The following is a 25,533-nucleotide window of genomic DNA, read 5'->3' on the forward strand; positions in this document are numbered from 1 at the left end:
AGATCTGGGTGGGATGCTCTGTGGATTTGTTGGGCCAAACGGCCTGTTTCCACACTGTGGGGATTCTATGAACTATGATCACTCTCCTAGGTAGCACATTCCAAATCCTAACTGCTGGAGTAAAGATTTTTCTCTTCATTTCACTCCTAGGTCTCTTGCCAACAATCTCCATATTTTGACCCCTATTTAGTGCCAGGCCAAATAGTGGCAACTTAAAATTCTTCTCTACTTCCCCCATAATTGTTCATAATCTTGAACACAATAAGATCAGCTCTTAATTTTCTCTACTCCAGGCAGAAAGTCAAATTTGTCTCATCTTTCCTCACATCTAAAATCCCTTATTCTTGGTATCACTTCTATTAAACATCCTTCATTAAATAAGAAGTGCCCAGAACCAGGCACAGCACTTCAAATATTGTCTGACCAATGACTTTTAGAGATGTAGCATCACTTCCTTGCTTCCATGCTCTATGCCTCTATGTATAAACTCAAGGATCCTATACGCCTTAACAGGTTCAACTTGCCTGTCCACCTTCAGAGAATTATGCATTCAAACTCCAAGGTCCCTCTGTCCCTGTACTCTCCTCAAAACTGTACCATTGCACCCATGTTTCTTCAAAAAAAAACGCTTCATTTTTCTCTGCATTGAAATTAGTCTGTCAGTTGTCCATTTATTTGGCCAACTTATCAACATCCTTCTGAAGTTGCTCAGCATCATCCACACAATTCAATATTCTCCCTAGCTTAGTATCAAATTCTGAGATTTTTTTTCCCCTCAACAAACTTCTCAATCATTTATAGAAATCAGAAAAAGCAAGGGTCCCAACATGGATCCCTGGTGAATCCCACTGTCAACTCATCTCCAGTCTGAGAAATGCACGTCTATACCGACTGTTTCCTATCTTTTAGCCAACTTTTAATCCATGCTGCGAAGGACCCATTAATCCCAAACATTTCTAATTCACTAATCAATTCATGGCATTGAATCAAATGCTCCAAGTCTAAATATGCTACATCCACAGCACAAGCCTCATCCATTATTGTCTCACCTCACTAAAAACTCAATTAAATTTGTCAGATTTGACCTGCCCTTGACAAGTAGTTTCCTGGATTATCTTTTGCCCCTTTCTTAAACAACAGTTCCTCAATCTTGTTCACTACAGTCCATGCATATATAATTTAACCCTGTCCTTATCTCTTTCATGCCCATTGAAAGGCAACCATTTCATTTTTCACTGCCTTGCTTCATTTCTCTTTCCCTGTTCTCCATCTTATCCCTTTTGCTCTCACTGGTACTCCCATTCCTGCTCAGGTGAAGTCCAACTCTTCTGAGCAGCTTTCTCCTTTCCCCAAGAGTGATCCTAATGTCCCAAAAATTTAAGTCCTTCCTTTCTACACCATCCCTCAACTCTCAGATTTACCTCCCTGATCTGCTTTTAACTAAATGGTGAAGCTCGTAGCACAGTAGCATTTCTGATATTACTATCCCTAACTCGTGAACAACTTCCAAGCTGTCCCTACCAGGGTGTCAGAGCTGGTGTTAATTGCCTATCCCCAGTTACCTTTGAAGAGGCAGCCAGCCAACTTTCAGGTACCTAAAACACAGCAGGAAACTTGGCGTCAAAGGGACTCTGGACTCCAATGTAAAAATCACACAAAGATAATTGAAAGACCTGCAGGTGCAGGAAATCAAACGAAAACAGGAACTGCTGGAAAAATTCAGCAGGTCTGGCGGTATCTGAAGGAGGGTCACCGAATGCAAAACATTAACTGATATCTCACCACAGATGCTGCCAGGCCGATTAAGTTTTTCCAGCAATTTCCATTTTTGTGCACATAAAGGTAATCAACCATCAAGCACAACTTCTCAATAGTGCATACACTGTAACAACAATGCACAATATCATACAATGAGACCTTTGCAGAAGTCACATCAGATATCTTGGAATTAGCAACTATGCTCCAGAGGATCACCAAGTCAACATTCACCATATTACAATGCAACATAGAAGAGAATGACAGCGCTGATCAAGCAAACTACTGGTAAAAGATAAAGTAGAGGATCAACGAAATCATTTAGGTTACAATTAGGAAATCAAGTAGGCACTATGCTATTATATTTATTCTACAGTCCAAAGAGTAGGAAGGAGATAAATGAGAGTATATTTGTTGAAAATGGACAGAAAGATGCAAGAACTATACAGCAGACACAAATGAGACTTCAATTACCCTCACCACAAACTGTAATAGCAAAGGTTAAAGGACAAACGGTTTTCTTTCCACAGATGCTACCAGACATGCTGTTTTTTCTCCCTCAGCATTTTTTGCTCGTTTCCATAACAAGGGGTCTGCTTCAGGGTCAAAGGAGGCGGTCTCGTGGAGACAGACAGTATGACTGAAATATTAAATGAATGCCTCGCATCCATCTCCACCAAACAGCTTGCTGCCAATGTGGCAAGGACATAGGGTAGCACCACTACTGAATTTGATACTTAAGTCTGGCAGTACTCAAAGTAGGAAAGTCACCAAGACTAGATGAGATGCGCGGTGCAGGCCACTGAGGTAGGGATGGAGACTAGTGCCAGGACCTGTTATTTTGCAACCCTCCTTATTTATGGAAATGTGTCCGAGGATTGTGGAATTGTGGGAAAAAATGCTTGAATAATGAATAGTTTCACAGGGCAAAAACAAGGCCCTTTCTATTCTCTAATTTCCTCCAGTTTCTCAAAGATATCTGCATTCATTTGATTTTAGCCTCTTCAGCATTGACAATTTTAATCACATCAACTTGCATTACCATGCTTTCAGGTCTCTGGACCCTAAAACACATTCACTTCTGGCAGTTCTGCCTCTCGATTGTGTTTCATCCTTTAAAACCTACCCTTTTTGGTCATATGACCCAATTAGCATATGTACTTTGGTTGTCATTTTACTTTACAAGGTGCTTCACACATTTAATTTTTTATTATATCGTCTAGCCCTTTTAACAACTGTCCTTGCTGGTAATAAATTGCTTCCATTGACAGAAGGAGAATTGAGATTATTGACAAAAGATCAAACAATGACACAGATAAAATTATTGGAACCAACTGCTGCAATCTGTGGCGCACTACCAAAAAACGTGACGGAAGCAACAACTTTCAAAACCAATTTGGATAAATACATACAGGACGTAGTTTGGGCAGCTCGAGAAAAACGCCAGTAAGGACCAAACACAGTCAATGACATGGCACAGTGAAGACCAACTCCCATTTTGCGTCCTGCCTTCTCACCATTCAGGACCCTAAACACCCAACTGGGGAAACTGGTACTCATTTCAACTTGTTACCATATTGTGTCCCTGCCACTGAGTCAGGAGACCTGGGCTCAAGTCACATCTAGTGTAAAGACACCTCTGAACCACATGATTAGAAACTATTTTCAAAGACTGTGTTTCTTGGGTGCAATCACTTGATAGAATTAAAATTTAATTCTAAGATACCTGATAGCCAACTCCAATGCAGGAAAGCTCAACGCAAGTTCGCCAAACACCTCACCTATCCTTCAACTTTTTGCAGCATTATGGTCTAACACAACTAGATTTTAAACCAACAGTTCTAATTTTCTCAAGATAGAAGAAGGTGCTGATAATAGAGAAGCATTAGAGCCATTGGGAAACCGGTGGTTTGGTTGGCACATGGGAAAGACCCTGCTGACATCCAAATCTGAATAATCAGAAATTTCTTCGAAGTCTTTGAAAGACCAAGGGCATTTTCTTTGGTTCTTGCCACAAACTATTTCTCAACACTGACTCCATCTCCCTGGCATCCAGCAGACATAATTAGACTGCTTTTATTTCTTCTTGGAAACTAGGTGTCAGTGGGTAGTTCAGCATTTATCCCCAACTGTCGTCAATGACAGCACGGAGTCACCTAGTTTAATTGCTGCAATCAAGATATATACCTACAGTACAGTTAGGGAGAGCTTTCCAGGATTTTCATCCAGTGACAGTGAAGGAGTAATGATACAATTCCAAGCTAACATGGAGTATGGCTCAAAAGGAAACGTGCGACTGGTGATACTCACATTCATTGACAGCCCTTGCCCTTGCCCTCTAGTGGTGCAGATCGAATTTCGGAAGGTGCTGTGAACACTTGAATGATTGAACACACGTGCAACTTGTCAGTTAGTTCAGTTGGCTGGATGGCTGGTTTGTGATCCAAAGTGGCACCAGTAAAACGGCTTCAATACCTGTACTGGCTGGGGTTATTATAAAAGGTCCAACCTTCTCAACCTCACCACTTACCTGAGGTGTGGCGACCATGGGGTAAACTCATCACCAGCCATCTCTTCTCCAATGAAATACAGTGCACTGCTTTAGTCATCTGGGAGATGTATACATGTATATATTTTATATATTTGTGTATACGTTTTATATATATTCCTATACAAGTCCTAGAGGACTGTAACAATGTTACAAGGTTGAGAAGGTTAGGCCTTTGTAATAACTCCAGACAGTACAGAAATTGAAGACATGTTATTGGTCCCACTTTGGATCACAAACCAGCCAACTGAACTAACTGACCCACTACCCAAAAGATACAAATTAACAGCATGTCCAGGGCAACTTCTTGAGCCCGCTCCATCTTTGAAATAAAATCACGGTTAATCTGATGACTCCATATTTTCAACTACTACCAATATCCTTTCACCCTTAGCTTAAATCAAGACTTTATCTACACGTGCCTTACAAATGTTAAAGGCTCGGCTCCCACACTGAGAAACAACATCTCAATGACCAAATCTCCAAAATAAAAAAGTTTTATGATGTCTTAAAACAGCAACCCTTCATTTTTAATGATGACCTCCTCGTTTGAAACTCTCCTCTTCTACATACCCCATTTAAAAATCCTCAAATCTTTACACTTCATCAAGTTGCCTTTTACTCTTCTAAACTCAAATACATACAAACCTGGCATGTCCAACCTTTCTTCATAAGACAACTGCCCAGCCCAGAAGTCAGTCTAGTGAACTGTTTCTGAATCTTTTGTGCAGTGGTGGCAGTGTGCCCAGCGATGGAGGGAGAGGAAGTTGAAGGCGATTGTTGGGCTGTCAGTCAACTGGGATGCTTTGCCCTGGATGGTATCAAGATTCTAGAGTGCAACTAGAGTTGCATTCATCGAGACAAGTGGGGAATATTCCATCTCTCTCCTGAATTGTGCCTTGTAGACAGTGGACAGGCTCTGAATCATCAGGTGGGTTACTCAAAGTAGAACTGCCAATCTGAGATGCTCCTATGGGCAGAGTATTTATATGGCTGATGCATACAAGTCAATATTAATCCTTGCGATGTTGGTGTTGTTGTATTCAACATGGCCTGATGTTGAGTAACAAGAGGAGATGGTTAAATTCTCCCTAGTGAGATGATCTTCCTGATACTTGTGGGTATTAATTTTACTAGCTACTTACCAGCCCGGACCTGCACCTTTTCAAATCTTTTCAAATCAAAACGGATTCCTTTTTAACTCAAAAATAATCTACTGACAATGTAATCCATTCCATTATTACAGTGACTAACTTTGCCCATCTCCATTTGTGTCCCCAAAACATCTGCTGATATGTATTCTCACAACTTAACGATTCTATTGCATCTCTGGATATCCATCTACATAAAATTTCTGACGCACAATTCTGCCAATCTCTAAACTCTCAACACGCAGTTCAGCCATCACTGCCATGCTCACTTAAATTTTAAAATTCTCATTTCTTCTCCAATCACTACACGACTTCAGTCCTGTTAACTTCTCTAGCCTCTTCTAGTCACAAAATCTTCCTAATGTACTTCCAAGCGTGGCCTCTTATGCATTCCCAATTTTAAATCACTCCACAGTTGATGGTTCTCTCATCTGCCTAGGCTTTAGATGATCTCTGGATTTCTATCCATTTACCTTCCTTTACGATACTTAAACATTTCCAGATTTAACCAAGTTCATCCAGCTCTACACCTATATCCTACAGAATGCAGGATATCATTTTTCTTATATTTGTGTGATTAGCAATGAAATATCTTACTATATTAAAATATGCTATATAAATGGAGGTTGATGACATGCAAAGTTTGAGAAGATTTGCAGCACGGGTTATGGATGAGGTTGTAGACTTGTGCAGCAAGCAGGTGTATTTGATTGTAGATACTTCATCCCCAGATAGGTAATACACAGTCAGTGTGGTTCTGGTGAAACAGTGGTGTTCTGTCCCACTTGTTATTTATATGCCTTGGTGTGCTGGGGTGATATTTGGAGTGTCAGACAACACAATAAGATTCCCCTCCCTAAAAATTAATTTTTGTCTTTTGGAAAAGTGTGGTAACTTAATGGTCCTTTTGTTTAATTGTTTTTTACATTATAGGACGTAGACATCACTGCAATGGTGGTGGTGGCGACGATGTGCCTTGGTGAACCTCTGTAGTCCAGATGCAGGTATATCCACAATGCTGTTTGGAAGCGAGTTACAGGCCTTTGACCCAACACTGAAGGAGCTGCAATATATTTCAAAGTCAGGATCGTAAGTGGTTAGGACAAGAAGTTGCAGGTGGTCATGTTCCAAAGTATCTGTTGTCCTTGTAGTGTATGGTCATGAGTTCAGAAGGTGCTGACTGAGGAGTCCTGGTGAATTTCTCCAGTGCATCTTGTAGATGAATTTGCTTTTAAATTTATTAATATCCAATTCTCAAAATGCCATTGTGGGAAATTTAAGGTTGCATTGTCTGGATTATTAATACAGGTCTCTCGATTACTTCTAGTAACAACCGTCATCCTAGATGACGCAGACAAAGGTGCACAGCACAGAAACAGGCTCTTCAGTCCAACTCATCCATGCTGATCAGAAATCCTAAATTAATCTAGTCCTATTTGCCAGCATTTGGCCCGTATCCCTCTAAACCTTTCCTAATCATTTATCCATTTTATAAACCTCCTCTATAAAGGTCACCCCTCAGCCTCCAACACTCCAGGAAAAATAGGCCCAGACTATTGAGCCTTGCCCTATCGCTCAAACCATTCAACCTCAAATTAATGTTTCTGTCACAATGTTTTTGAAATCTGCGACCTCTATCTGACAGAAAAAGGATGTGGTACCAAATGCAAGGAATACCACCATTTCCACACCATCCTGACTTGGAAGTATATCACGATTCCCTCCCTGTTGCTAGGTTAAAATCCTGAAACTTCCTTCCTAAAACACCGAGTATATCTACACCACATGGGCTGCAACGGTTCAAGATTGCAGCTCACCAACAATTTCAGGACAATAAACGTTGGCCTTTTCAGTGGCACCCTCAACTCATGAATGATTTTTTTTAAAAACTGAAGCAAAGCAAAATATATACAGATTATAACTAAGCAACAGAATTAGAATTGGATTATACTGCAAAAAAGATGAAACCAATATAGCGACTACTTTTTGAGCTGCATTCAATACAGATCTAGAGAGGATGGAATTCCAGCCTGTAGGCTACACTCCACGGCCTCATAACACGGTTATGGAAGACTAAAATTCAAAAAGACAAAATTCCAAAAACAGCAGTTTACATAACAGTTTTCACTGGGCAAGACAAAACTGATCAAAATGAACATCTACTTCCTCAAGTTTGAAACTAGCAGCTTCACACCTTAAAAGCTATGGGTAACACAAACATTTCTTGTGGTTCCTAATGCAAAATACTTACCGGAACAAAATAAGTTCTAGAATGTTGAATTTACAACACTTCTTCAAGTACACAATGATTTTTATAAATTATAAAAAAACCAAGGCAAAAAACCAAAGTTCCTCTTCAAGAATTATGTAATATATAGTAACATCTAAGTGTACATCACACAGGGAGGAAAAAATGCTCCCTAGTGCAACTGTTCGGAAGTTAACCAAAGTGTAAAATTGAAGTACAGATTTAATAACTAAAGACAACTCATTTAACAGATTCAAATGCAAATTCATGTGAATTGGTGCACCCAGATTAAGTTAAAAGGATTAACAAGATTATCCACTGAAAGAACTCCATTGATATTCATGTTAATCATTGAATTTGGACATCAAACTGTGACACTACACCAAAAAACAGTCACTGAAGTGTTACAGTGACAGCCATCCTGGAACCATTCCAACGTAATAGTTAATCTGCAGTTTTTTTTTCGCAAATTGTTAAAGGCACAGTATGTCCAACATCTCCCTGTGCACTAGCCACTTAGCAAACAGCAATAACTTATAACAAGTTACTAAAAAAAACCTGGTAAACAACCCAATTAAATTTACACAGCAAAGAAAGGATTGTCTAATGTTATGTTGAGACATTTATGCTCACTATGTCATATTTACTCTCTCCTGGTTTCAAACAGCAAATCTAAAAGTTCTTTAAAGTATCAAGAGAGGTCACTAAGCCAGGAAGAGGGGAAATAGCACAAAAAAACTTCAAAATATTTCTCCTCCTCCATGTTAATGGAAGCCCACATCTTCAAGAAAATACTGATCTTTTATTGGAGGGTGGAAGAGCAAGACACCTGGTACCTACCAGTCACTGTCTGATACAGAAACACACGTTATGGGAAGATTACTGACCTGAAGTTTCATCTCATCTTCACTGGAACTGGGTTAACGTACAAATTAAATGTACAATGTTACTCAGTCACCCTTACTACAAAAGAAAAGAAAGCTTGCATTTATAGAACATTTCACTGCATCTCATCGATGCAGCCATTTTGCATATAGCAAGATCCCACAAAAATCACTAACAAGTTTCGTTTTACCTCCAGATCTCTGGCTAAGGAAATAGCATTGATACTCGCTGTCATTTCAAATGAATTAATCTTTGAATTCAATCTAAACTACCAGAAGCAGAAGAGATCTTGTTTCATCTCACTTTCAACAATATTGTATTTCCTCAGGCTACACCACAAGATCATAGTTGAATGCATACAATCTAACTCAGTTGGTTTTTCTTTCCAAAAAAACTTACTTTATTAACAAAACTTAAATGTAATCACATAACCAATGTTGGCATTATATAAAGTGTAATATAACTTAAGTATAGGAAAGAAAAAGAGCTCTTACTACATTTAGGATTCTATGATCCACAAATTTATTGTTCCAAGCATTTTTCAGTTTCCAGTCTTTGGGGTTACTACGGAAGAGGGGTTTAAGACAGTGGCCTTAACACCAAAGTGAACATATAACCAACATGTTCATGGCAACAATTCTACTCAAGGAATTTCCATTGTGACTGACTCATTTCCAACTTCCTGAAAGTTCTTCTATTAAGTCAGTTTGATATCCTTTTAAAATGATGCATGGAAAGTCCCATTGTAAAGTATTACAAACAGCATAAATCCAACAGACACCAAAATCAGAATTTAGCATTTGCAATCTAACATTTAAAACTAAAATTACTCTGGTCAAAGTTCAGTAACTGCATTACATTAGCTTGTAACCCTTGAAGACTTAACAATTGTTAAAAATATTCTTGTAAAGAGGCAATGTCCCAACTTTAGGACCATGAAACAGTCCTGGTGTTGTATATGCTGAATAGCCTTATTATTTAGTAGTTAGAGCTGGCAGAAAAATCCTTACCCAAAACTTAAAATGCCCTTGCATCAGACAACGAGAAACTTCCACCAAGTCTCCAGTGAACAAAGAGTGTGTTGTTGCCATGCAGACTTGCTTCTCACCAGGCATATGTAAATGAGCATTTTGCCATCAGAAACAGTACTTATAATTGCAGATATTTTGATTGTAATTTTGAATAACTACATACACATTTAATGTGTAAATTGCATACAGGTTTTTTTTTGGATAAAGTATGCATTATTAAAAATGAAAATACAGCATATTTGTAACAGCCACATGCTAGAAAGCCTGAGAGGTTATTGCTTACACAACCAAGCTGCCTGCAATTTCATTCATTTAACTAAACTGCAAAAGCAGAAGCATTAAGATATTCTCTCTCTTTACGGTCAAGGAAAGTGCTGAATTCCAAGACTACTTAGACTTGCAGTAATCTGCTCATTTGCGGCTCGGTCAAACTCCTCTACATGGCAATCATCTCTCAGTATATGTCTCCCACAGTTAGGGGCCTATGGGGAACCTACAATGTTATTCTGCTGGATTTACTTTCACAGATAAAATTAGATTAGCAAGGGAAGTTCTTTTCATTAGCCTGTCTTGTTGCTGTTAAGAATGTTTACTTAGCACCACTAACAGCAGTCAGATAGACTCAGTGAAACTACATGCACCCTGCAGTGTGTTTCTGGTGATGTTATGTCATCATATAAACCTTTCCAGTAACTGCAGCAATGCCATGACATAATTCCTGCAAGCATCTGCCAATCCCACATGTGCACCGAATGTTGGGCTTCCAGCACAGCTAGTTTGAAGGAAGACAATTTGAGCAAACTGTAGAGGGGTGCTGTCATTTCTCTAACTGTAATGGCCCTAATGGGAAGGGATGAAATGCGGATGGGAGAACAACAAATGAAAAGTTCACAGTACATATACTGACACTGGGAGTAGGGCAAGTCATTTCCATTCAAATAACCTTTATTTACTTCAGAAGATTTTCACAGTGATCTTCACCAGCACCTTGGCATCTAATGGTTGTTATGCAGCTTTAGCATTCTGGGAAAGCGAAAAATGTAAGCTAAAGCCATTAATCTATGGGATAACACAGTGTGAAGCTAGATGAACACAGTAGGCCAAGCAACGTCAGAGCAGGAAGCTTGACATTTCGGGTCAGGACCCTTCTTCAGAAATGGGGAGGGGAAGGGGATTCTGAAATTAATAGGTAGATGGGAGAGGCAGGTAGAAGATGGATAAAGGAGAGGATAGGGCGAGAGGAGACAGACAGGTCAGAGGCGAGGTTAGAGCCAGAGAAGGTGAATGTAGCTGGGGAGTTAGGGAAGGGATAGGTCAGTCCAGGACAAACAGGTCAGGGGGGTGGGATGAGGTTAGTGAGTAGGGGATGGGGTGGGACTCGAGGCGGGAGGAATGGTTAGGGAGGCGGGACTAGCTGGGCAATCTGTCGATATACTTTGAATTCATCCATTGAAATTGTTCCCACTATTATCACAGCTTGTAAATAATGCAGTGCCACATTCCAGCATTATAAATATACTCTTTGTACACAGTATTTGCAAGGTAAAGCCTGTGATTCTAGGTGTTTTATTACAAAACACATATGCCAATGTTATGCTTTAATGAAATCACAGGGCACAACACAGAAGATTCCATTTGATTGGATGGGGTACATGTCCTATTTGAGTGTTGACACGAACAATTTTATTCAATATTAATAAAATTTGAAATTCTTACATCTCAGCTTATATTTTGGAGAGTGAGCGCAATGACTATCATACTTAGTATTAATAATGTGCAACCAGATTTCCTGAAATGCCAGAATCTGGCATACTCCTTTGCTTTTTTCATTTGCTCTTAGATAACGAGCCTCAATTAAGTTCATCTCCAAATTTACTGGTCACCTCCGAATCTCTTTAAATCCAATGTTGTGCTTTGCCATTTCAGCAACGGTTAAAATCAACCATATTACTTCCATCTGGACTTGTATTGGCTATACTGGGTGAGGAGGCTAGATTCTCTCTCCTGGAGCACATTTGTGAATCAGATTGTTTTCTTAAAAAAAAATTCAGGATGGTTAACATTTAGGCCAGAATTCTACATCACATTTATTAATTAAATACTACACAACCTCAGCTGTCATGGTGGGATATGAACTTGTTGCACCACCCCTCAGCATAGCTCAGTAGACTGAAACAAGCGCATCTTTCCAGTGACTGCTAAAAGAACAATCACATTTACTGAAAACTTACTGGGCTCCCATATGAATCTCAAATACTAAACAACAGATTAGAAAATCAAAAATATCTTTGAAATAAAGCCTTGGCCTTGTGAAAAGGCACAAGTACAAAATTCTAAATTATGTTTCTAAAACTGCCACCCAAAAAATTCACCATTCGTCCTAACCGGTTTTGAACTTCCTTTAAATTCATGATGTATCTGAATGGAAAAGCAATGATATCCATACATCAGCACCCCACCGTTAAATTCATTCAAACTCACTAGCTGTGATTCATCTCTGGTTTTCCAGCCAACTGTAGTAATTTGTAACATTTCCACTTGCCTCCAAAAAAAGTCTTAAAATAGTCTCAATTACACATGATACACCACAGTTTCTGACTTCTTATGATCAGCAAAATACTACGTATGTTGCTTATGGGTTTTCCTATTCTCCTCCTCTCAGGGGGATCGTCTTCATGACCAAAGGGAACATTCTTCCTCTACGGAATTGTGGGCAGAGGTGACTAAACAGTCCAGTACAGGTTCCACATCAGCCTGCCACACTTTGGCAAGTGGTGTTTGATGAGGTGGGTGAGAGGGATGCTCAGAGTTACATACATTCATTCTGCTGTTTGTGCTTGACCATCTGGGTCATCAGAGATACTCAAAAATGGTCGGCACTTTCACAGTTGTTTCTTCGTCATTTGAAGAGTCTTTGGCAGGAGGTTAGTCAATGGGGATATTATACTGATTTGAGGATCTGAGGAAGGGCTTCTTCTATCCTCCTGGTTACCACTTGTGATAAACATAGTAACAGAAGTAGGCTATTCAGCCTCTCAAGCCTGTTCCCCCAATTGATAAGATCATTGGGTTTGACCACAGATTAGCCATTATCTTTTGCTTCTATCCCTTAACATCATTACTTAGCAAAAGTTTCTCAGATTCAAAACTAACAACTGGTCTAGCATCAAGTGCTGTTTGGGGGAAAGAGTGCTCCAAATATCTACCAACGTGTGCATAGGAGTGTTCCCTTCCTGAATGGCCTCACCCCAACTTTTAGGCCGTACCCCAAGTTCAAGAATCCTCAAAGTGGGACTAGTTTGTCTTCACCTACACCGTCATTCCTATCAATATCTTGATATCTTTGGGGTGGCACAGTGGCTCAGTGGTTAGCACTGCAGCCTCACAGCACCAGGGACTCGGGTTCAATTCCAACCTCGGGCGACCGTCTGTGTGGACTTTGCACATTCTCCCCGTGTCTGCGTGGGTTTCCTCCTGGTGCTCCGGTTTCCTCCCACAGTCCAAAGATGTGCACGCTAGGTGGATCGGACATGCTAAATTGTCCAAAAAAAGTGTTCAGGGGTGTGTGGGTTATAGGGGGATGGGTCTGGGTGGGATGCTTCAAGGGGCAGTATGAACTTGTTGGGCTGAAGGGCCTGTTTCCACACTGTAGGGAATCTAATCTTTTAAAAAAAACTTCAGATTACCCCACAGCCTTCTAAACTCTGGAGAAAACAGACCTAATTTATGTAATTTCCTCAGAACGTGACTCCTGAAGTCCAGGTATCATTCTTGTAAACCTATACTGTACTCCCTCCAAGACCAATATACCCTTCCTAAGGTGTGGTACCCAGATCTGTTCAGTACTCTAAGCGGGGTCTGACTGGGGCTTTTTTGAATAGCAGCAGCATAACTTCTGCATCCTTGTACTCCAGTCTCTAGACAGAGAGGCCAACATTCCATGAGCTTTCGTTATAAATTTCTGCATCTGCTCATGATATTTTAAAAATCTATGCACCCGAATTCCCAATTTCTTTCGATTTTAAATGTATCCCCTGTAAATTGATTATATTCAACTTCATACCATCTAGAAAATATCATGATCTGTTCCCTTTTGGTCCAAAATGGACAACCTCTCACTTTCTTACATTAAAATCTGCCACAGTTTTGCTCATTGGCCTAATCTATTGTTAACCCTTTGTAGGTTTAGGCTATTTACACTCATTATAATGCTGCCTAACTTTATCTCATCAGCAAGTGTGAATAGATGACTTTCTCTGCTATTATCCAATCATTAATGAAACTTGGAGAAGGGCACCTTGGGAGCCTTACATCGGGCCAATCCAATACAGCTACTGACCATCCATAACACTTCAGAGGTGGGAACATTGGATTTGCAGGATGTTACTGAGGCTTGTGGTGTCAATTGTACATTGGAGGTCTTTGACAGAAGAACAAATTTTGGGTATGCTCATGCTATGCCAGGACATACAAGACCATGGGCCAGGAGCAGGAAAATAGGAATAGAATAGTCAGGTGGCTGTTCTTGACTGGTGCGAATGTGACGAGGTAAAGGGCCTTTTGCTGTGCCATAGATCTGTATGGCTAAGACTGTAACATCGCTGCCATCAGACCAGAAGTTCTATGCCAGGTTTGAGGTTTTTGTCAAATAACTTATTTCGGAATGGGTACTCTGCAGGCACTGCAGAAGGTCCACGTTGTCCAGCAGTTTGCTGTAGCTGTTACCTTCAACCTGAATGAGTGCAGAACATCAGGAAACTGACTGAGGACATCAAACAGAGATTAAGCCTGCACATTCAACAGCCTCTTTGACAGTTGAGACCCCCAAACAACAGAACAGGCATTATGAAAAGCTGAACAGCTTCCACCTTCACTGATTCAAACATATCCTTGACATCTGCTGACAGGACAAAACTCACCAACTCAAGATCCTGAAGTATGCCAAATCAATCAACATACACTCATTGTGAAGCCAATGACATCCACACAAATCCAGCTAAATTCATTGGAAACAAGGCAATTGTCAACAAAAGTCTTTTTGTACAGTGAACTAGCCACTACGATACAAGTTCCTCGGTGTCCATACCTCAGCAAATAAGCTCTACTGTTTGGAAACCATTGGAACAGACAAACAGATGCTTGGTGACGTGGTGCAACGAAAACACAATCTGTCTCTCAACATCAGAAAAACTAAAGAACTAATCACCGACTTCAGAAAGAAAGGAGAAGAACACGCTCCCATCTACATCAATGGAACTAAGGTCGAGAGGGTGGACAGCACCAAGTTCCTAGAAGTGGCAAAGACCAATAACCTATCTTGGACTTCCCACGTGGATGCAACAGTCAAGGTGGTACAACACCACCACTTCTTCCTCAGGTGGCTCAGGAAATTTGGCATGTCCATAAGGACCCACGCCAACTTTTACAGAGGCACCACTGAAAGCATACTGTCCCGATGCATAATGGCCTGGTATAGCAAACTGCTCTGCCCAGGACCACAAGAAATTACAGAAGTCAGGGTGCATGGCCCAGACCATCACGTAAGCCAACCATCCATCCGTGGACTCAATCTGAACATCCAGCACCTGCAGAAAGGCAGCCAACATCAAAGACCCATCACACCCGGTAATAATCTCTTACAACCTCTTCCATCAGGCAGAGGATGCAGAATCCTGAATACACACACGAGCAGGTCCAGCAACAGTTTCTTCCTCACCATTATTAGACAGATGAGTAGGCTTTTTAAACCTCAAATAATGATTAACCTTGCTAACAAAGTCTCGCCTAGTGCACGCCCTGTGCGATGTAACCTGCACCTCTGTCTAAGTCGCTTTGATCTGTACATCCTTGCTTACTATGACCCGTCTGTACTGCTTGTAAACAAAGCATTTCACTGTGCTTCAGTACCCGTGACATTAAATCAAGATTTAGAACAAAAGGTTGACAAACCTCCCAAAGGGTTAAAGATTTTAGAACTACCTTTGTGTTTGTGACTGAGACAGAAACTGTGTCAACATTCAAGATTAGATTGAATATCTTGATCACAAAAAGTACAGTTGCACAGCTGTGAACAAGGCGGGTAAATGTGATTAAAACTATTTGTTCATATGAAGAACAAACATGAACACAAAAAGGTGACTGAGTCACACATACTGTATATTTTTACATGCTCTCACATTATATGTTACAATTCCATTTTTCTAACAGTCTTTAATGACAAAGGTTTTCCGATACTCCATAAATATTACATCTGCTGCATTCTTTTCATCAAATCAATAACTTCTTCAAATAATTATGAGATTTGTCAAACAGACTCATGCATTTTTAAATTATCAATTTTATCTCAGACTATTTACTCAATTCCTTCCAATTTGTAAAGCTTCTGGCAAAGGAAACCTCCTTTCAGAACTGAGGTAATCTGCACTGCAGCTACCGACATAAGTGAACTTTTAACATTTGCAACAGGAACATAGGCTTCCGTAGTTTAATCTTTCATATTCTATATAAAGTAGCAACACCAAACAGTTATTGTCTTGCACATCACTGCCTTGAAGATCTAATCTAGACAAAAAGTAGCTACAAAGGACCACTATTAGAAGCTTGGGTATTCCTTTTATATTTGCATTTATTTCTTAGCTTGGCCTGCTTCAAACTGAAGGCTTGGAGGTTTAGAAAAAGTGATGCTTTAGTTTCCATCATCATTTAGTTGATAACTTCTCAAATAAGAACACTAGGATATGCTACGAGAAAGAGATGGTATCATGCTATTATCATTAGACTATTAATATAAAAACACAGCTGATGTTCTGGGGATTTGGGGTTCGAAACTCTCCATGGTTGATGGTAGAATTTGAACTCAAAAAAACAAAAATCTGGATTAGGAACCAACCGATGACCGTGAAAAGATTGTCAAATTATCCAAAATATCCATCTGGTTCATTGATGCCCTTCTGGAAAGGAAACTGCCATTCTTACTTGGTCTGGCCAACATGTGATCCAGATCCACCAAAATGTAGTTCATTCTCAACTGCCCTAAGAAATGGCCTAGCAAACCAGCCATTCGGTTGTACCAATTGCTTCGAAGTCTCAAAGAAATAAAACCAGACAGACCACCTGGCATTCACCTAAGCACCAGAAAAGACAACAGCAGAAACAGCCCTGTGAACCCTGGAAAGTCCTCTTTACTAACATCTGGGAGCTAGTGACAAATTTGGGAGAGCTGCCTCACAGACCAGTCAAGTAACAGTCTGACAGTCATGGTCATGGAATCATACCTTACACACAATGTCATAGACACCATCATGATGATCCCTTATTTGACCTGTCCAAGTGGCAGCACAGACCCAGCAGAGGTGGCAGCACAGTGGTATACAATCAGGATGGAGTCGCCCTGGGAGTACTCAACACTGAAACTTCATGGGCTCTGGAGTCAACTGCTTCAGGTTAAACACGGACAAGTAAGCCTCCTGCTAAGTAGCACGTACCGTTCTCCTTTGGCTGATGAATTGATACTCCTTCATGTTGAGCAACACTTGGAAGAAGCACTAGGATGGCAAGGGCACATAATGCACTCTGGGTGGGGCATTTCGATGTTCACCAACAGTCGTTTGGCAGTTGCACTAATGATCAGGTTCCTAAAAGACATGGTTTCCAGACCCAGTCTAACAGCTAAGAGGGAAAAACATCCTTACCAATCCACGGGCTGCAGATGCATCTGTCCATGACAGTAACAATAAGAATGATCATCACACAGTCCAGTGGAGACAAAGTCATGTGTTCACAGTGCGGATAACCTCCATTGTGTTGTGGCATTATCACCATGCTAAATGGGACAAAATTCAAATAGACCTAGCAACTCAAGGCCGGACATCTTTGGAGACACTGAGCCATTAACAGCAGAATTATACTCTAACAATCTGAAACCTCACGGCCTGGCATATCCCGCATTTAAGCATTACCATCAAGCTGAGGGATGAAACCTTGTTCAATGGAGAGTAAAAGGAGGGCATGCCTGGAGCTGCACATGTATATCTGAAAGGGAGATGTCACCTTGTGAAGGTACCTAACAGGTTTACTTTAAAAAAAATCCAAAAGAACTGCAGATGCTGTAAATCAGGTCAAGAGAGAAAATTGCTGGAAAGCTCTGCAGGTCTGGCAGTATCTATGGAAAGAAATCAGAGTTAATGTTTCTGTTCTGGTGACCCTCCCTCAGGTTTTGAGAACAGGGCTACTTGCAAACAACAAGTGACAGGTAGAGTTAGGCAATCCCACAACTAACTGTTCAGATCTGAAGTCCAACTGAAGCAGCCCATGTTCAAATGCAACAAGATCTGAATATCCACACTTGGGCTGACAAATGGCAAAATAACATTTGCACCACAACAATGTCAAGCTATGACTATTACCAATAACAGACAGGCAGGCAGGGGGCAGGACAGACAGACAGATAGATAATCTAACCACCACCCCTTGACATTCAATGGTGTTACCATCACTGAATTCCCCAATATCAACATCCTGGGGTTTACCATTGATCAGAAACAACTGGACTCACCACAATCAGTGGCTACAACAGCAGGTCAGAGGCCAGGAATACTGCAGCAAGTAACTCACTACCTGGCTTCCCAGACCCTTTTTATTATCTACAAAGGTAGAAGTCAGGAGAGTGACAGAATACTCACCACGTGGATAGGTGCAGCTTCAACAACACAAGAGTTTGTTGACTTGCTCACAGAGCTGGCTTGTTTTTGTTCAGACATTTTATCACCATGCTAGGTGATATCAGTGCAGCCTGGCACAAACATATAGAATTGGACCCCATATACAAACCCATGCAGATCAAAACCAGACAATAATCAACATAATGACCGGACAGTATAAATTCCAAGTGGAATAACATCGCTTCATTGGGAGCTCTACTGTAAGGTCACCTAATATGGTGACAAAACATCTGGACAAAAACAAGACACTCAGCGAGCAAGTCAACAACCTCATCCACAACCTGGGCTACAGGTCCTTGCCAAAACTTAACACTCAAAAAGCTTGACACCATCCAGATCAAAGCAGCTTGCTTGAATGGGACCACATCAATAAGCATCCACTCCCTCCAACACCAATGTTCAATGCACACTTGCTTTTATCTCCAAGATGTACTTTAGAAATTCAAAGATCCGCAGACAGCACCTTCCATAACCAAGACCAGTTCCTTCTAGAAGGACATAGGCAACAGATATATGGTAACACCACAACCTTCAAGCTTCCCTCCAACACACTCACCATCCTGATTCTGAAATATATAACCACGCCATCACTGTCGCCAGGTCAAAATCCTAGAAAGACCTCGCTAATAGCTTTGTGGGTCAACCCAAAGTAAATGAACTGTAGTGGTTCCATGCAGCAGATCACCACCTTCTCAAGGCAACTAGGAACAGGCAATAACTGTTGGCCACCTCATGATGCCCACAGAGAATCACAGAATCCTTACAGTGTGGAAACAGGCTATTCAGCCCAACAAGTCCGGTGGCTCTTTGAAGAGCACTCCCTTGCTCAGCCCCCAACTCTATTCCTGCATCTCCCATGGCTAATTCACCTACACATCCCTGGACACATTGGCAATTTAGCATGGCCAAGCCACCTAACCTGCGTATCTTTGGACTGTGGTAGGAAACTGGAGCACCCAGAGGAAACCCACGCAGAGAATGTACCAACTCCATACAGACAGTCACCCAAGGCTGAACCGGAGCCCCTGGCTGAGAGGCAGCAGTGCTACCCACTGAGCCACCATGCACAAAAATGAATTTTAAAAATTATCAACAGCCCACGATACCAACCTAACAGCCAGAGGCCTAAGCAATACCAGTAGCCTAAACAACCTACATTCTGTATTTATACACCTATGCAGCCCACGAAGACAATAGATATCCCTATAGTGGATGAAATTGTATCATTGCACCAATTTATAGGGAACAGAATACACTTAAAAACCAAAAGAACTGCGGATGCTGTAAATCAGGAACAAAAAAATTGCTGGAAAAGCTCAGCACTGGCAGCATCTGTGGAGGAGAAAACAGAGTTAACACTTCTGGTCTGGTGACCCTTCCTCAGAACTCACATCACATGTCATACACTTAGTCAGTTTTCAACAAAGCTTTGGGAAATTTCTCATTCCTTCCGTTTATCAAGTAAGCATTATTAATGCCCTAGTAATCATTCACTGCACAGCTAAATTTCCCTAGAAACTACGGAACCTAAAAAGTTCAATTCATCCACTGGACATGCCTCATTTGCCAGAAATGCATTCATCACCCACTAAATTTTTAACAGCTTCCCCTTCAGTTACTTTGTTACGCACAATATTGTAGGTACCACTTACAAGAACTTGTGCCTTTATTGTGTAGTTAGTTTTTCTTATTTAAGGCCTGGTTTTCAGGAGTTTTTTGTTATTAATACTCACCAAGTCCATTTCGTATGTCTTTGTGGGCATTCAATTCTTCCAGTAAAAACCAAAACAAAATGCACGCCACAATTATTCCAACTCTAGTTTAATCTTTTCTGATAACTCATCAATTTGTCCTTTCGCATTTGCTCCATGATGGTGTCATTAACTGTTTGCATTTAAAATAATGCTTTATTGATAAATCAGATTATCTGTCAGCAAGTTATCTATTAACTCCAATAATTTTTGGAAGCTTTGCCATGCTTTGTCAATTCCAATAATTCATGGGATCAAATTTGTCATATCTATCTTCGCTTCAATCCATTTGCAGCTGCAACCCATGACAGCAGTTGAGAGTTGGAAGAGAAAGGATGGGAAATGCATTGCCACAAATGTAAGCATTCAACATCACAATACAAACCTGTAAATAAAAGCTATGTAAATTAACTAATTTGCAGTCATTACCAAGTCTGTAATGGACTAGCACAGACACGTTACATTCCTTCAAAAGCTGTACAAAAATGTGCAACATTAAATTTCATTACAACAGTCAAATTCAAATACAAGTTTCCCCACCCACTGCACCACTCAAGTTCTCACACAAGTGTTTTTAAAGTGTGATGTATTTCTACAATTCCAGCATAGAATTATTTGGATTAATAATTAAAACTATTGACAATTTGTTTCTGTATTTATGCAGATTGAAAAATAAACAAATTAATACTACATCTCTTGTACAGACATTTTACATTGTTGCAGAAGCATTACATAATTGCACTTTATTATCGTGGCCCTCTGCAGCAAGCTTTCCAACCTTAATCTTATGAGTGAGATTCAGAACGAAAATCAGAGCAAACCTTGCAGCAGGTCACTTACAACTGGAGGTTTGGCAGACTTGGAAATGTCGTCAGCTGTGCAGCCTTTTAAACCAGACTGCTATTTAGATACAAAGTTAAAAACTTTACAGGAAGCTATGCAGAAGAATAACTGGTAAACTATACACACACTAAAAATCCTTTTTTATTCGTCTTGAAATATTACCCATTGAAATGAACATTACAATACAGGTTACACAGAGTAAAATACAGCATTAGGAAGAGTTTTCCAAAACACATTCACCAGATAGAAGGAAAAGAAAATTGTTTTCTCCAGAAACGGAAAAAAAAAGTTAGATTAACAATCATTTAGTAAAAACAAATGCAGACATTTGCAGAGAAAGATGATCCCAAGTCCTGTAAATTCCAGGGTCAAAAAGTATGAGACAATGGCCTTGGTCTGGAGTATAGCAGACCATCAACACTCGTTTCGAACATGGTTTTGTACAAAGTATATAGTTTAATCCTTGGGAAGAAAGAAGGGCGCTTTGGCTCCGTGAAGCTGCACAATGTCTCCTACAGTTACACCACCTACCTCAGCACGCCCTTCAACTTAATCCATTTTGTAAAAAGTTTTTTTGAAAACTCAACCCGCAGGCGACAAAAATAACTGGAAGAGATACATGTCATCAAATTTGATGAGTGGCAGTAACCACAGGCCCTAGGTAGAATACAACAACACATACAACTTGTTTTTCCTTACAGGTTTTGTTCTAAAGGAAAATCAAATAAATTATTTCGGAAAGAAGTAAAACGTTTGAACGGATCGTCTTCCCCCACCCAGTACTTCCCCTTCAACGCAACCAATCGCTTGACTGGACCCAGCGGAGGGGTTTCCGGGTGTGACGGCTTCTGAAGTTTCAGCACAACGAACAGAGTTGATGACAGCAAGGTAACGGCTGGAAGAAACAAGGAAGGAGGAGGGAGAGGCGATTCCGGCCGCCCCGACCCGACCTCCACCAGCCCGAGTAAAGGGAGTGATCGGGTGGGTGCTTCCAAGCCAGGCGAGAGTGACTGCCTTGCGTCGGCACATCCCCACACCGCAGCCTCCGTGTTTCTCTCCCTCTCCTTACCGTTACTCCAGGAAAGGTACCCTTGCTTCATCTGGACAAAGTGCAGAGATGACTCACCCCTCGTCAGTCGGTCCCTACGTCCCAAGCTAGCTCCAAGTTTCTCCACGAGTTGTTCTCCTCACTCACGGCTCATGTTGCTGCCCAGACGCTACTGCAGGGAGGGGAAAGGAAGCCGGGCGCCGAGCGCGCGAACGTCCCGCCTTCCCAGCCGCGTCATGCGGCGGACGGCGTATCAGCCCTTTGTGATGTCAGCGGCAGCACCGCCGCGATTTGTCAATGAACGCGGACCCCCACCCCCGCGAGGGAGCGAGCAGCCCTGGCACCTTGTTGCAAAATGTTTCAGTGCCCTGCTTATTTGGCAACTGTGTTTCTGCGTTAAGCTGAGGCATTCACCCCGCGTTTTGGAAAATTTTGAAACCGAGTCCGCGGTTCCAGAGATCGCATTCGGACTTGAGTCGACAGACTGCCTTCGCCATGATAACTTGTGCAAGGCGGACACGAACTGACGTTGTTGAAATTGCTTGGTCTGCAGAATAAAAGTTTGCAAAATACCGTGGACCGATTCTTTTAATTCAAATTACTGCTGAAAGAGTGCTTTTAAAACGAAAACCATTGCACTTTCGTTTATGAATAGCAAAAAGCAGTCATTGTAATTTTACTTGCTTGTCAAAAGTATTTTTTGTAGAAAGATCATGTAGCTGAATAGGATAACAATAAATCCGCAGCTTGGATGCTGCACAGTTAATCTGATATTTCTCAACTGCATCTACCGCAGTCCTCTTGCTTCATTTTACAAGGGAAGGACAGTTTCTTAACTCTTTACTGAATATCCGTTGAGTACAATCAGCTGTCCCACAATTGCCATGTATTATCACCTCCAGAGTAGTAACGTTGAGCACAGGTAGGTTGAAGGATGTCCAAATAACCTGGTTCTCTTAGATGTGTCGAATTTAAATATTATAGGTAAGATTACCTGCCTCATTTGTTTCCTGTGTTTCACTTTGTCTAATAGGATTTCCATTGACTTCGGGAACCACAAGTGAAGACAGACGACAATGACCTATTGGAACGCCTTTCTACCACCGCTTGATGTCCAAGAAGAGAAACAGCACCAAAACCCCGTAAACCACCATGTAATTGAAATCCTTAATAAGCTGACCCATCGCTCCCCCTCCGCTATTAGGTTCCTGACTCACGTGTATTCCCCCATCCCCGTCCCGCACGATTTAGTAACTCAGAGTCAACCAGTCTCCTTAAGCTAGGTGCCTTCTCCATATCAGCTTCCCTCCCGGTAGTAAATCGACAGGTACCGTGCTGACCGAAATATAGCCAGCTAATGCAATTGCTTTTATTTAATCCCCGCCCCCTCCCCGGCCTTGTTAGACTGCGAGAATTGTGACAAAACCTACTTCCAGGTTGTTGTATTGTTAAATGTATTCCCGTCCTCTCTCCACGCACACTCTTCTTAGTGTTGCATCCTGGTTTACTGTCTTACGTCAGGTTGGTTTAAACACTCTTCAGCACGATGAACAAACTGACCCGGTTTCAAAGCGAGCATTTCCATTCTTCAACTACTCTGACTTCATAATGCCTTCCTGTTGTTTCCCTTTGAGACCAGTGGGAATGAGAGATCAAAAATTACAATTGTATAACAAGTCCATTCTTTAGACTGCATAGTTGGAGTTAGATTATATATATGAAAGTGCCTGGCATTTGTAAGACATGAATGTTACTTGCCTCTTGTCATTCCAAACCCAGATGTTGTCCACATATTGCTGCAATTAGACATTGACTGGTTCAGGTTTAAGAGCATCACAGAAAAAGACCAAGTATTTGTATGATAATTATAAGAAAAACATGCAACAAATATATGTCTACACTGGAAAATTGTTCAGGAAAACAAAAATTGCTGGGGAAACTAAGCATTCTGGCAGACAGAGTCACCCAGCACAGAAACATACTCATAGGCCCAACCAGTCCATCCTGACCACATTTCCTAATCTGAACTAGTCCCATTTGCCTGCATTTGACACATATCCCTCCAAACTTCATGTATTGATCGAAATGTCTTTTAAACATTGTAACTGTACCAGCATCTACCACTTCTTCTGGCAGTTCATTCCACATACAAATCATTCTTTATGTGAAAAAAGTTGCCCCTCACGTCCTTTCATCTCCTCGTCTTAAAATTATGCCTTCTGGTTTTGAACTCCCCTACTCTAGGGGAAAAAACCTTTGCTGTTTACCTTGTCTATGCCCCCCATGATTTTATAAACCTCTACATGGTCACTTCTCAACTTTCTACACCCCAGGGAAGAAAAGCCCCAGCCTGAACCTTACAACTCAAATCCTCCAGTCCCAGTAATATCCTTGTAAATCTTTTCTGCTCCTTTTCCAATATAGTAATACCCTTCCCATAGCAGGAGAGTCAGAACTGTACACAGTACTCCAAAAGTGGCCTCACTAACATCCTGTATAGCCATAATATGATGGTCCAACTCCCATACTGAATGTTCTGACCAATGAAGGCTAGCATGCCAAACAACCTCTTCACCAACTTGTTTATCTGTGATGCCACTTTCAAGGAACTATGTACCTGAAGCCCTAGGTCTCAGTACTCAACAACAGTGCCAGGACCCTACCACTAACTGTGTTAGTCCTTCCCATATTCGTCTTACCAAAATGCACTAACTTGCATTTATCTAAATTAATCTTCATCTGCCACTCCTCGTCCCATTGGTCCAGTTGATCAAGATCTCATTTACTCTGAGATAACCTTCTTCATTGTCCACTGTACCACCACTTTATTTGTCATCTGCAAACTCAACTAACCTTGCTTCCTATATTTTCATCCAAAGAGAAAACAGAATCAACATTTTGAGTCCAGTGCCCCTTTTTCAAAAGTAAAATTATTATTTGATTTGTGATTCTGATGCTTAATGTTCTGAAACTAGTTTGTTTTTGTTTTGTATCTGAGAGGATTTTGGAAAATACATATACATATTTAAAACTATAAAAGGAACCAATAGGGTGAATGCAAAGAAAACTGTTTCTACTTGTGGTTGTAAGGTAGAAACAGGAAGTTGAGGTGGGAGGGGTTCCTGTGATAGGTAAACACCAACACATCATCTGCATTTAATGACATTTTGTCACATATGTCACTGAGCATTTTGTCACAATGCAATCTGAAGAAGACTCGCTATACTTGTTGATCTCTCATTCCCACTGGTCCAAGCTCAAAGATGATTCTATGATCTACTTATTTCAAGGTCTATCCCATGAAATTCAGAGCAACAACAGGAAAAGAAAACATTATGAAGTCAGAGCAGTTGGACACTGGAAATAGTTGCTTTGAAATTGGGTCTGTTTATTAATGGTGCAGAATAGTGTTTAATTCAATTTGACAAAAGGCTGGAAACTTGAATGTAACAGTGGGAACATTTTTTTAAACTTCCTTTTCTAGGATGTGGGCATCACTGTCATTTATTGCCTGTCCCTAGTTGCCATTGAAAAGGTGGTGGTGAGCTGCCTT

The 25,533-nt window shown here is 40.9% G+C and overlaps 1 protein-coding gene across 3 annotated transcripts in view; it reads right to left on the reverse strand.

Annotated features, from left to right (window-relative positions):
* tln1 (talin 1) overlaps positions 1-22,188 on the reverse strand; it is a 261,880-nt gene extending 239,692 nt beyond the window's left edge. For 2 of the 3 annotated variants that reach the window (XM_048541038.2, XM_048541019.2), the window contains exon 1: positions 22,059-22,188. The gene's annotated coding sequence lies outside the window, so the exon portion shown is untranslated. Of the gene's footprint in view, positions 1-21,463; positions 21,737-22,058 lie in introns of those variants that run through there. The other variant, XM_059649048.1, reaches the window with a different exon arrangement.
* Positions 22,189-25,533: the final 3,345 nt, after the last annotated feature.

This window comes from Stegostoma tigrinum, chromosome 1, assembly GCF_030684315.1.
Source record: "Stegostoma tigrinum isolate sSteTig4 chromosome 1, sSteTig4.hap1, whole genome shotgun sequence".
Classification (NCBI taxonomy): Eukaryota; Metazoa; Chordata; class Chondrichthyes; order Orectolobiformes; family Stegostomatidae; genus Stegostoma; species Stegostoma tigrinum.